Source organism: Trachypithecus francoisi, unplaced genomic scaffold (genome assembly GCF_009764315.1).
Source record: "Trachypithecus francoisi isolate TF-2019V2 unplaced genomic scaffold, Tfra_2.0 Lachesis_group5, whole genome shotgun sequence".
NCBI classification, from domain to species: Eukaryota; Metazoa; Chordata; class Mammalia; order Primates; family Cercopithecidae; genus Trachypithecus; species Trachypithecus francoisi.
In genome coordinates, this window is record NW_022681470.1 from 86,284,176 (window position 1) to 86,295,509 (window position 11,334).

Genomic DNA, 11,334 nt, shown 5'->3' on the forward strand with positions numbered 1-11,334 from the left:
TCACAACATCCCTACCATGGTCGCTTGTCCGGACCAAGACCCAGCATATGGGTCAGAGGGTGTGGCAGGTTGGGAGATGTCCCTGCTTTGCCCCGGGCTGGCACAGCGCCAGCAGCCTGATCCTCCTCAATAGAGGCTGAGGCACACACACAGACAAACACACACACACACACACATGCACGCACACACAAACGGCTTGAAGTAGAGCAAGGAAGAGATGAATGGAGAGATTGAAATCGAGGGAGGGAGAGAGACAACTTTTGAGAGAGATGGTAGGTGGAGAGGGAAAGACACAGACAGAGAGGCAGAGAAAGAGAGAGAGACAGAGAAAGAGAGAGACAGAGAGACAGAGGGAAGGCAAGAGAAGTAGCGCGAGATGCAGGGGCAAACCAAGAAGTGAGAGGGGGAGGGAGCTAGAGAGTGAGAAAGATAGAGCCTTGGAGAGGGAGCACTCTGCTCTGGTAGGCGGGGCCCTTTTGAGCAGGCAGGGATATGGTGGAAAGGGCTTAGGCTGGGCCAGTACAGGGTGGCCAGGCCATCCATGCGAGAGGAGCAATGGAGTGCTGAAATGGGTTTTGTCTTGGATTAATTGCTTGCTTTGGAGGTGGGTTTTGTAGGCTCCATCCTTTATTCCACCTTGCTATGCTCTTGGTGCGGTGTAGTGGGCCCCTTGATTTGCAGAGTGTGCCTGCCCATTTGGCGGGAGCCATGGAACCGGGCGTGCCCATGGTTCAGGAGGCCTGGGTCTCTGGTGTGTCCTTGGGACTGGAGTTTACACAAAGTTGGTGACAATGGGAATCCGGGTTCACAAGGACTGTTTTCCTGGTGGCTGGTGATGCAATGTCCTTCCACCAGATAAAGGAGCCCCTGCCTACTGGAGCAGAGGTGTTGGCTGGTCTATGTGCCCCTCAGCGCACCTTTCCCCGGTTTGGAAGGTTCCAGCAGCACCCAATGAGTGGATTGAATCGCCTGGATGTTCTGGGAGAGAGAACACAACGACAAAGGCAGGGAATCTGCACCTGCACCTTTGGGGTCTGGTCCCCTGCCCTACCAGGCTGGAGCCGGGATCATGGCGAGGTGGTGGTGAGGTGGAAGTGGTGGGTTGCAGTTGCCCAGTGGTGCTTTGGTGGCGGACCCCAGGAGAGGGTTCCCAGATGCGGCGGGAGTGTTGGTGGGAACAGGGTCAGGGGAGGTTGGGAAGCATGGTGACAGAAGGGGGAAGGGAGGGGGAGGGGAAGCTACAAAAGCCTACAGCAGGCCGGGCATGGTGGATCATGCCTGTAATCCATCACTTTGTGTGGCCGAGGCGGGTGGATTATGTAGTCAGGAGATCCAGACCAGCCTGGCTAACATGGTGAAACCCCATCTCGACTAAAACTACAAAACATTAGCTGGGCGTGGTGGCCACACCTGTAGTCCCAGCTGCTTGGGAGGCTTAGGCAGGAGGACAGTATGAACCCGGGATGTAGAGCTTGCAGTGAGCTGAGATTGCGCCACTAGAGTCCAGCCTAGGTGACACAGTGAGATTCCATCTGGAACAAAATGAGAATAAGAAAGAGAAAGAAAGAGATACAGAGACAGAAATAAAGAAAAGAAAGAAAGAAGGAAAAAGAAAAAAGAAGAAAGAAAGAAAGAAGAAGGCAGAAAGAAAGAAAGAGAAGAAAGAAGAAAGAAAAAAGAAGAAAGAAAGAAAGAAAGAAAGAAAGAAAGAAAGAAAAAAGAAAGAAAGAAAGAAAAAGAAAGAAGAGAGAGAAGGGAAGAAAGAAAGGTAAAAAAGAAAGAAAGAGAAGAAAGAAAGCAAAAAAGCCTATAATACCCGGATTCCCAGGTGTTCTCCCATGCAAGCACTAACAAGGAAGGACCCTACTTACCTGCTTAGCTTCCAAGAACAGATGAGATTGGGCGCGTTCAGGGAGGTATGGCTGTAGACGCCAGCAGAGGCACCTGGTTGTCCCAAGAGCCCAGCCCAGCCATGCATGCTGGCTTCGATCCGGCACCACCAGCCCGAGCCCACAGGGCTTGTATCTTGATCCCCGTGGCACTCGTCCACGGCCTTCCACCAGCTCCCAAGCTCCCGAACTTCCACCATGTCGGGCCCGCTCCTAACAGGGAGCAGTCTGAGGTGTCAAGGCCCAGGGCCCACAATCCTGGGACACCGTACGGTACTCCACCCTGTCACGGAGGTATTCTTTTGGATCCCTGGTGGCTCAGAAGTTCCTGCAAGGCCCACTCTTGCACCACCCAGCAAGAGTCCTCATGGCTGGCCAAGGGTGAACAGGCGGCCCAGCAGTGTGTGACCTTTTTCTCACAATGCCAACACCCGGGCTTGCACCTTTGGGATCCGGCCCCTGGCCTCCTAGGCTGGAGCCGGGCTCCCGGTGGGGTGGCAGCTAGGCAGAAGTGGTAGAATGCTGCTGCCCGGTGGTGCTTTGGTGGCTTACCCCTGGAAGCAGTTCCCTGGGTGCGTCAGGGGTGTAGGGGCACAATAAAGGGAGAGGAGAGTCAGGGGACGTTGGGAAGCTAGGCGGTAGCTGGGGGAAGGGAGCGAAGTGGGAAGCCACAAAAGCCCACTGCAGGCCTGTCGCGGTGGCAGTGGATCACAGATGTAATCCCAGCATTTTAGGAGGCCAAAGCATGTGGATCACAAGGTCAGGAGATCCCGACCAGCCTGGATTAAAGGGTAAAAACCCATCTCTACTTAAACTACAAAACATGAGCCGCGCATGGTGGGGGGCGCGTGCCGTCCACATTGCTGGTGAGGCTGAGGCATGAGGATGGTGTGAACCCAGGAGGTGAAGCTTGCAGTGAGCTGAGATTCCGCCATTGCACTGCAGCCTGGGTGCCAGAGTGAGACACCATATGGAAGAAGAAGAAAGAAAGAGAGAGAGAGAGAGAGGGAAAAAGAAAAGAAAGAAAGAAGGAAAAAAGAAAAAAGAAAAAGAAAAGAAAGAAAGAAAGAAAGGCAGAAAGGAAAGAAAGAAAGAAAGAGAGAAAGCAAAGAAAGAAAGAAGGAAAGAAAGAAACAAATAAAAGAAAGAAAGAATAGAGAGAGAGAAGCGAAGAAAGGAAGATAGAAAAGAATGAAAGACAAGAAAGAAAGCAAAAAAGCCTGTAGCATCCGATATTCCCAGGCGGTCTCCCAACCAAGTACTAACCAGACCCGACCCTGCTTAGCTTCCGAGATCAGACGAGATCGGGCGAGTTCAGTGTGGTACGGACATCACAGAGGCCCTTGCCTGCCCCATGAGCCTGGCCCAACCATGTCTACCAGCTTCCAGCTGGCACTGCCAGCCCGGGGACCCAGGGCTCGGATCAGGAGCCCCAAGCTGCTCGCACGCAGCCTTCCCCCGGCTCCAGAGATTCCGAGCTTCCACCACGTCGGGCCTGGTCAGAACAGGGAGTGCTCCGAAGTGTAACAGCCCAGGTCCCATGATCCTGAGATGCCATCCAGTACTCCACCCTGTCACTGAGGTATTCTTTTGGATCCCTGGCTGCTTTGGAGCTCCTGTGAGGCCCCCAATTTCCCCACTCACACAGAGCCCTTAGGGCTGGCCAAGGCCAAACAGCCAGCCCAGCCAACATGGCCTTTTTCTCAGAATGACCCTACCATGGTCGCTTGTCCTGACCAAGTCCCGGCCTGTCGGCAAGAGGGTGTGGGGCGTTGGATGTTGGGGGATTATCCTGTTTGACCCTGGCTGGCACTAGATCCAGTAGCCTGATCCCCTGCTAGAGGGGTTGAGAGAAACCCAGACACACCCCACCACCACCAGGAGCAAATCCACAGCCCCACACAAAGACAGACCCAGGTGCTGGTGCATTGGAACCCACACACGGGCACGTGCACACACGCAGACACACACACACACAGATGCACACACACACAAACGGCTTGAAGGAGAGCAAGGAAGAGATGGATGAAGAGATTGAAACTGAGGGAGGGAGAGAGACAGGGATCGAGAGAGACAGGGGAGGGGGAGAAGGAAAGAGATAGACAGAGAGGCAGAGAAAGAGAGAGCCACAGAGAAAGAGAGAGAGAAAACCGAGGGAAGGCAACAGGAGTAGCGCGAGGTGCAGGGGCAAACCCAGAAGAGAGACAGGGAGGGAGCTACAGAACGAGAGCCATAGAGTCTTGGAGAGATACCACTCTGATCCTGTAGGGAGGGCCCTTTTGAGCAGACCAGGATAGGGTGGAGAGGGGTTGGGCTGGTCCAGAACAGTGTGGCCATGCCGTCCATGCGAGAGGAGCAATGCAGTGCTGATACGGATGTTTCCTTGGATTAATTGTTTCCCTTGGATATGGGTTTCATAGGCTCGTTCCTTTTTTGGAACCTCCCTGTGCTTTTGATGCACTGCGGTGGGTCCCCTGATTTGCAGAGTACGCCCGCCCATTTGGCAGGAGCTGTGGCACCGGGCGTGCCCACAGGGCCTGAGGCCTGGGTCTCTCGCATGTCCTCCGGATTGGAGTTTACATGAAGTTGGTGGCAATGGGAATCTGGGTGCACAGGGACACTTTCCCTGGTGGCTGGTGAAGCAGTGTCCCTCCACCAGATAAAGCGCCCTCCCGTTCTGGAGCGGAGATCATGGCTGACCTGTGAGGCACCCGCTGCCCCTGCCCACCCCTTCCTCTGGTTTGGAAGGTTGCAGCGGTGCCCGATGTTTGAATGGAATTGCATGGGTGTTCTGGGAGTGGGAAGGCACCGCGAACATCAGGGAACCCATGCATACACCTTTGGGGTCCAGCCCCCTGCCCTCCCGGGTTGGATTCAGACTCCTGGTGGGGTGTCAGTGAGGCAGAAGCGCTGGGGTGCTGCTGCGCGGTGGTGCTTTGGTGCCCCCCCCGGAAGGATGTCTGTCCCAGGCTGCAGCAGGAGTGTAGGGGGGCCATAAAGGGGGAGCACAGTCAGGGGAGGTTGGGAAGCATGGTGACAGTAGGGGAAGGAGGGGGGAAGCCACAAAAGCCTACAGCAGGCCTGGTGTGGTGGATCAAGCCTGTAATGCCAGGAATTTGGGATGTCGAGTCAGGTGGATCACAAATTCAGGACATCTAGGACAGCCTGGCTAATACGGTGAAACCCTGTCTCTACTAAAACTACAAAACATGAGCCAGGTGTGGGGACAGGCACCTGTAGTCCAGTGCTCAGGAGGCTGAGGCAGGAGAATGACGTGAACCCGGGAGGCCGAGCTTTTAGAGAGCTGAGATTGCACCACTGCACTCCAGCTTGGGTGACAGTGCGAGACTCCATCTGGAAGAAAAAGAAAGAAAGAAAGAGAGAAAGAAAGAAGGAGAGAAAGAAAGAAAAGAAAGAAAGAAGAAAAGAAAGAAAGAAAGAGAGAAAGAAAGAAATGAAAGAAGGAAAGAAAGAGAGAAAGAAAGAAGGACAGAAAGAAAAGAGAAATAAAAATGAAAGAAAAGAAAGAAGAAAGAATGAAAGAAAAAAGAGGAAAGAGAGAAAGAGAGAGAGAAAGAAAGAAAAAGGAAAGAAAGAAGAAGAATGAAAGAAAAGAAGAAAGAAGGACAGAAAGAAGAAAAGAAAAATAAAGAATGAAGAAAAGAAGAAAGGAAAGAAAAAAGAAGGAAAGAGAAAGAAGAAAAGAGGAAAGAGAGAAAGAAAAGAAAGAAAGAAGAAAAGAAAGAAGAAAAGAGAAAGAAAGAAATGAAGAAGGAAGAAAGAGAGAAAGAAAGAAGGACAGAAAGAAGAAAAGAAAATAAAAATGAAAGAAAAGAAGAAGAAAGAAATGAAAGAAAAAAGAAGGAAAGAGAAAGAGAGAGAGAAAGAAAGAAAGAATAAGAAAGAAAGAAAGAGAGAATGAAAGAAAAGAAAGAAAGAAGGACAGAAAGAAGAAAAGAAAAATAAAGAATGAAAGAAAAGAAGAAAGGAAAGAAAAAAGAAGGAAAGAGAGAAAGAAAGAAAAAGAAGGAAAGAGAGAAAGAAAAGAAAGAGAGAAGAGACAGAGAGAGAGAAGGAGCGAAAGGCAGGTAGAAAAGAAAGAAAGACAAGAAAGAAAACAAAAAAGCCCACAGCACCTGTTATTCCCAGGCGGTCTCCCATCCAAGTACTAACCAGGCCCCACGCTGCTAAGCTTCCGAGATCAGAAGCGATCAGGCAGGTTCAGTAGGTATGCCCGTAGACGCCAGCAGAGGCGCTTGGCTGCCCCAAGAGCCCTGCCCAGCTATACCCGCCAGCTTCCAGCTGCCACCGCCAGCCCAGGGATGCCAGGCTCATATCAGGACAACTGAGCTGCTCACCCATGACTTTCCCCGGCTCCCGAACTCCCGAGTTTCCATCATGTCAGGCCTGCTCAGAGCAGGGAGTGCTTTGAGGGGTCAGGACCCATGGATCATGATCCTGGGACCCTGTCCGCTCCTCCGCCCTGTCACAGAGGTATTCTTTTGAATCCTTGGCTGCTAAGGAGCTCCTGAAAAGCCCCCTCTTGCCACACCCAGCCAGAGACGTCAGAGCTGGCCAAGGGCAAAGAGGCGGACCAGCGGCACGTGACCTTTTTCTCACAATGTCAACCCCCGGGCCTGTGCTTTTGGGGTCAGCCCACTGCACTCCCAGGCTGGAGCCCTGCTCCTGATGTGGCGGGGGCTAGGTGGAAGCCGTGGAATGCTGCTGCAAGGTGGTGCTTTTGTGGCGCACCCCCAGAAGGAGTTCCCCAGTTGCGTCAGATGTATAGGGGCACTATAAAGGGAGAGCAGAGTCAAGGGAGGTTGGGAAGCATGGTGATAGTAGGGGAAAGGTACGGAGGGGGAAAGCCACAAAAGCATACTGAAGGCCAGACGCGGTGTATCATGAATGTAATCCCAGCACTTTGGGAGGCCGAGGCATGTGGATTATGAGGTCAGGAGATCCAGACCAGCCTGGCTTACATGTTGAAAGCCTGTCTCTAGTAAAACTACAAAACATAAGCCAGACACGGTGGCGAGCATGTGTAGTCCCAGCTGCTCGGGAGGCTGAGGCAGAAGCATGGCGTGGACCCGGAAGGGGGCGCTTGCAGTGAGCTGAGATCATGCCACGACAGTCCAGCCTGGGTGACAGAGAGAAACTCTGTTTGGAAGAAAAAGAAAAAAAGAGAGAAAGAGAGAGAGAAAGGCAGAGAGAGAGAGAGAGAGAGAGAGAGAGAAAGAGAGAGAAAGAGAGAGAGAGAGAGAGAGAAAGAAAGAAAGAAAGAAAGAAAAAGAAAGAGAGAGAGAAAGGCAGAAAAGAAGAAGGAAAGAAAGAAAAGAAAGAAAGTAAGAAGGAAAGAAAGAAAGAGAAAGAAAAAAGAAAGAGAAAGAAAGAGAAAGAAAGAAAGAAAGAAAAAGAAAGAGAGAAAGGCAGAAAAGAAGAAGGAAAGAAAGAAAGAAAGTAAGAAGGAAAGAAAGAAAGAAAGAAAAGAGAGAGGGAGAGAATAGAGGAAAGGAAGGTGAAAAGGAAAGACAAGAAAGAAAGCAGAAAGGCCTGCAGCACCTGGAATTCCCAGGTGGTCTCCCATCCAAGAACTAACCAGGCCAGATCCTGCTTAGCTTCACGAGATCAGACAAGGTCAGGCACGTTCAGGGTGGTATGGCCATACAGGCTGGCAGAGGCACCTGGCTGCCCCAAGAGATCTGCGCAGCCATGCCCACCAGCTTCCAGCCCAGGGCCGCCAGACTCGAATCAGGACCTCTGAGCCCCTCGCCCATGGCCTTCCCTCAGCTGCCGAGATTCCAAGGTTCCACCACGTCAGGCCCACTCAGAACAGGGAGTGCTCCGAGGCATCAGGGCCCTCGGCCCAGAATCCTGGGACCCCATCCTGTCCTCAGCCCTGTCACAAAGATATTCTTTTGGATCCCAGGCTGCTCAGAAGCTCCTGTGAGGCCCCCTCTTGCTCTACCCACCCAGAGCCGTCAGGGCTGGCCAAGGGTGAACAGCCGTTCAAGGCGCATGACTTTTTTCTCACAATGCCCCCACGACAGTCACTTGTCCTGACCAAGACCTGGCCAGTGGGCAAGAGGGCATGGGGGTTGAGGGTTGGGTAATGGCCCTGTTTTCCCCGAGCTGGCACTAGAGCCAGCAGCCTGATCTCTGTTGAGAGTTGCTGAGAGAAACCCAGTCACACCGCACCACCACCAGGAGAAAATCCACAACTGCACAACAGACACACCTGGGCACTCGAGCGCGGGAACCTACACATGCACACAACACGCACAGACACACACAAACACGCACACGCAAACAGCTTGAAGGAGAGCAAGGAAGAGATGGATTGAGAGATTGAAACTGAGGGATGGAGAGAGACAGTGGTCAGAGAGACAGGGGAGGGGAAGAGGGAAACAAACAGACAGAGAGAAACAGAAAGAGAGAGGGACAGAGAAAGAGAGACAGAGAGACAGAGGGAAGGTGACAGAAGGAGCATGAGGTGCAGGGGCAAACCCAGAGGAGAGAGGGCAAGGTAGCTGCAGAGCAAGAGCAATAGAGACTTGGAGAGGGAGCACCCTGCTCCAGTAGGCAGGGCCCTTTTGAGCAGGCCGGGATAGGGTGGAGGGGGCATGGACTGGGCCAGAACAGGGTAACCAAGTCGTCCATTCCAGAGGAGCAATGGAGCTCTGAGATGGGTTAATTGCTTGCTTGGAGTTGGGTTTTGTAGGCTCCTTCCTATGTTGGCACCTCCCTGTGCACCTGGTGCAGTGTGTTGGGCCCCTAGATTTGCAGAGTGCGCCCGTCCATTTGGCAGGAGCCGTGGAACCGGGCGTGTCCATGGTGCCTGAGGCCTGGATCTCTGGCATGTCCTTGGGGCTGCAATTTACACGAAGTTGGTGGCAATGGAATCTGGGTGCACAGGGACTGTTTTCCTGGTGGCTAGCAAAGCACTGTCCTTCCCTGGGAAAAAGCGGCCCCTGCGTTCGGGAGCAGAGGTCTTTGCTGGCACATGTGGAACCCGCTGCCCTTGTCTGCCCCTTCCCCCGGTTTGAAGGTTGCGGCAGTGCCCAATGAGTGCATTGAATCTCCTGGGCGTTCCAGGAGCGGGAAGGCTGCATGAACACCAGGGAACCTGCGCATGCGCCTTTATGGACTGGCCCCCTGCCCTCCCGGGATGGACCCGGGCTCCTGGCGTAGTGGCAGCGATTCGGAAGTGGTGGGAGGCTGCTGCCCAGTTGTCCTTTGGTGGCAGACGCCAAGAGGATGTCCCCAGCTGCGGTGGTGTTGTAGGCAGGCAATAAAGTGGGCGCAGAGTCCAGGGAAGTTGGGAAGCATGGCAACAGTAGGGGGAAGGGAGGGATGGTTGAAATCACAAAAGACTAAAGCAGACTGGGATCAGTGGATCACGGCTGTAACCACAGCACATTGGGATTCTGAGGAGGGTGGATCACGAGGTCAGGTGATCCAGACCAGCCTTTCTGTCTGGGGTTTCACGGTGAAACCCCGCCTCCACTAAAACTACAAAACATGAGCCTGACTTGGGGGCCGGCACCTGTAGTCCCTGCTGCTGGGGAGGCTGAGGCAGGAGAATGGCATGAACCTGGGAGACAGAGCTTGAAGTGAGCCGAGATCACGCCACTGCACTCCACCCTGGGTGATAGAGCAAGACTCCATCTGGAAGAAAAAGGAAGAAAGAAAAGAAAAGAGAAAAGAAAAGAAAGAAGGAAGAAAGGAAGGAAGGAAGAAGGAAGAAAGAGAGAGAGAGAGAGAGAGAGAAAGAAAGAAGAAGAAAGAAAGAAAGAAAAGAAAAAAGAAAGAGAAAGAAAGAAAGAAAGAAAAGAAAGGAAGGAAGGAAGGAAGGATGAAAGAAAGAAAGAGAAGGAAAAAGAAAGAAAGAAGGATGGAAGAAGAAAGGAAGAAGGATGGAAAGAAGAAAGGAAGAGAGAAAGAAAGAAAAGAAGGAAAGAAAGAAGGAAGGAAAGAAGAAGGAAAAAAGAAGACAGAAAGAAAGAGAAAAAAAGAAAGAAGGAAAGAAAGTAAGAAACGGGAAAGAAAGAAAAGGAAGAAAGAAGGAATGAAAGAAGAAAGAAAGAAAGAAAAGAGAGAGAAAGAAAAGAAAGAGAGAGAGAAAGAAAAGAAAGAAATATTTAAAGAAAGAAGAAAGAAAAAAGAGAGAAAGGAAATAAAGAGGATAAGAAAGAAAGAGAGAGGAAGAAAGATGGAAATAAAGAAAAGAAAGAAAGAAGGAAAGAAAGAGAAGTGAGAAAGCAAGAATGAAAAGAAAGAGGAAAATGAAGAAAGTAAGAAAGAAAGAAGAAAGAAAGAAAGAGAGAAAGAAAAAAAGAAAGAAAGAAAGAAGAAGGAAAGAAAGAAGAAGAAGAAAGAAAGAAGAAAGAAAGAAAGAGAAAAAAAGAAAGAAAGAAAGAAGAAAGAGAAAGAAAGAAAAGGAAGAAAGAAGGAATGAAAGAAGAAAGAAAGAAAGAAAAGGAAGAAAGAAAAGAAAGAGAGAGAGAAAGAAAGAAAGAAATATTTAAAGAAAGAAGAAAGAAAAAAGAGAGAAAGGAATAAAGAGGATAAGAAAGAAAGAGAGAGGAAGAAAGATGAAATAAAGAAAAGAAAGAAAGAAGGAAAGAAAGAGAAGTGAAAAGCAAGAATGAAAAGAAAGAGGAAAATGAAGAAAGTAAGAAAGAAAGAAGAAAGAAAGAAAGAGAGAAAGAAAAGAAAGAAACAGAGAGAGAAGGAAAGAAAGGAACATAGAAAAGAAAGAAAGACAAGAAAGAAAGCGAAAAAGACTATAACACCTGGTATTCCCAGGCAGTCTCCCATCCAAGTACTAACCAGGTCCTACCCTGCTTAGTTTCCGAGATCAGACGAGATCAGGCACGTTCAGGGTGGTATGGCCATAGATGCTGGCAGAGACCCCTGGCTGCCACAAGATCCTGGCCCAGTCATGCCTGCCAGGTTCCAGCTGGCACCACCAGCCCGGGGCCTCCAGGCTAGTATCGGGACCCCTGAGCCGCTCACCCGTGGCCTTCCCCTGGCTCCTGAGCTGCAGAGCTTCCACCAAAACGGGCCCGCTTGGAACAGGGAGCGATTATAGGTGTCAGGGTATCCAGGGTCCACGATCCTGGGACCTGTCCAGTGCTCTGCCCTGTGGCCGAGATTTTTTTTTGATCCCAGACCGCTCAGGAGCTCCTGTGAGGCCCCCTCTTGCTCCATCCACCCAGAGCCGTCAGGGCTGGCCAAGGGTGAACAGCTGGCTCTACCGGGTGGCTTTTTCCTCACAACGTCCCCACCATGGTCACTTGTCAGGACCAAGACCCAGCCAGTGGGCAAGACGGCATGGGGGTTTGGGGGTTGAGGGATGGCCCTGCTTGTCCCCGGGCTGGCAGTAGAGCCAGCAGCCTGATTACTAGCGAGAGATGCTAAGAGAAATCCAGTCACACCCCAT

At 51.2% G+C, this 11,334-nt stretch overlaps 1 non-coding gene and 3 pseudogenes across 1 annotated transcript; all 4 read right to left on the reverse strand.

The window, feature by feature from the left end:
• Positions 1–3,107: 3,107 nt before the first annotated feature.
• On the reverse strand, positions 3,108–3,225 carry LOC117077088 (annotated as a pseudogene).
• Positions 3,226–6,013: 2,788 nt separating this feature from the next.
• LOC117077126 lies at positions 6,014–6,131 on the reverse strand (annotated as a pseudogene).
• Positions 6,132–7,439: 1,308 nt separating this feature from the next.
• LOC117077128 lies at positions 7,440–7,561 on the reverse strand (annotated as a pseudogene).
• Positions 7,562–10,672: 3,111 nt separating this feature from the next.
• LOC117077125 lies at positions 10,673–10,791 on the reverse strand. Its single transcript, XR_004434694.1, has one exon. It is a non-coding gene; the product is annotated as a 5S ribosomal RNA (ribosomal RNA).
• Positions 10,792–11,334: the final 543 nt, after the last annotated feature.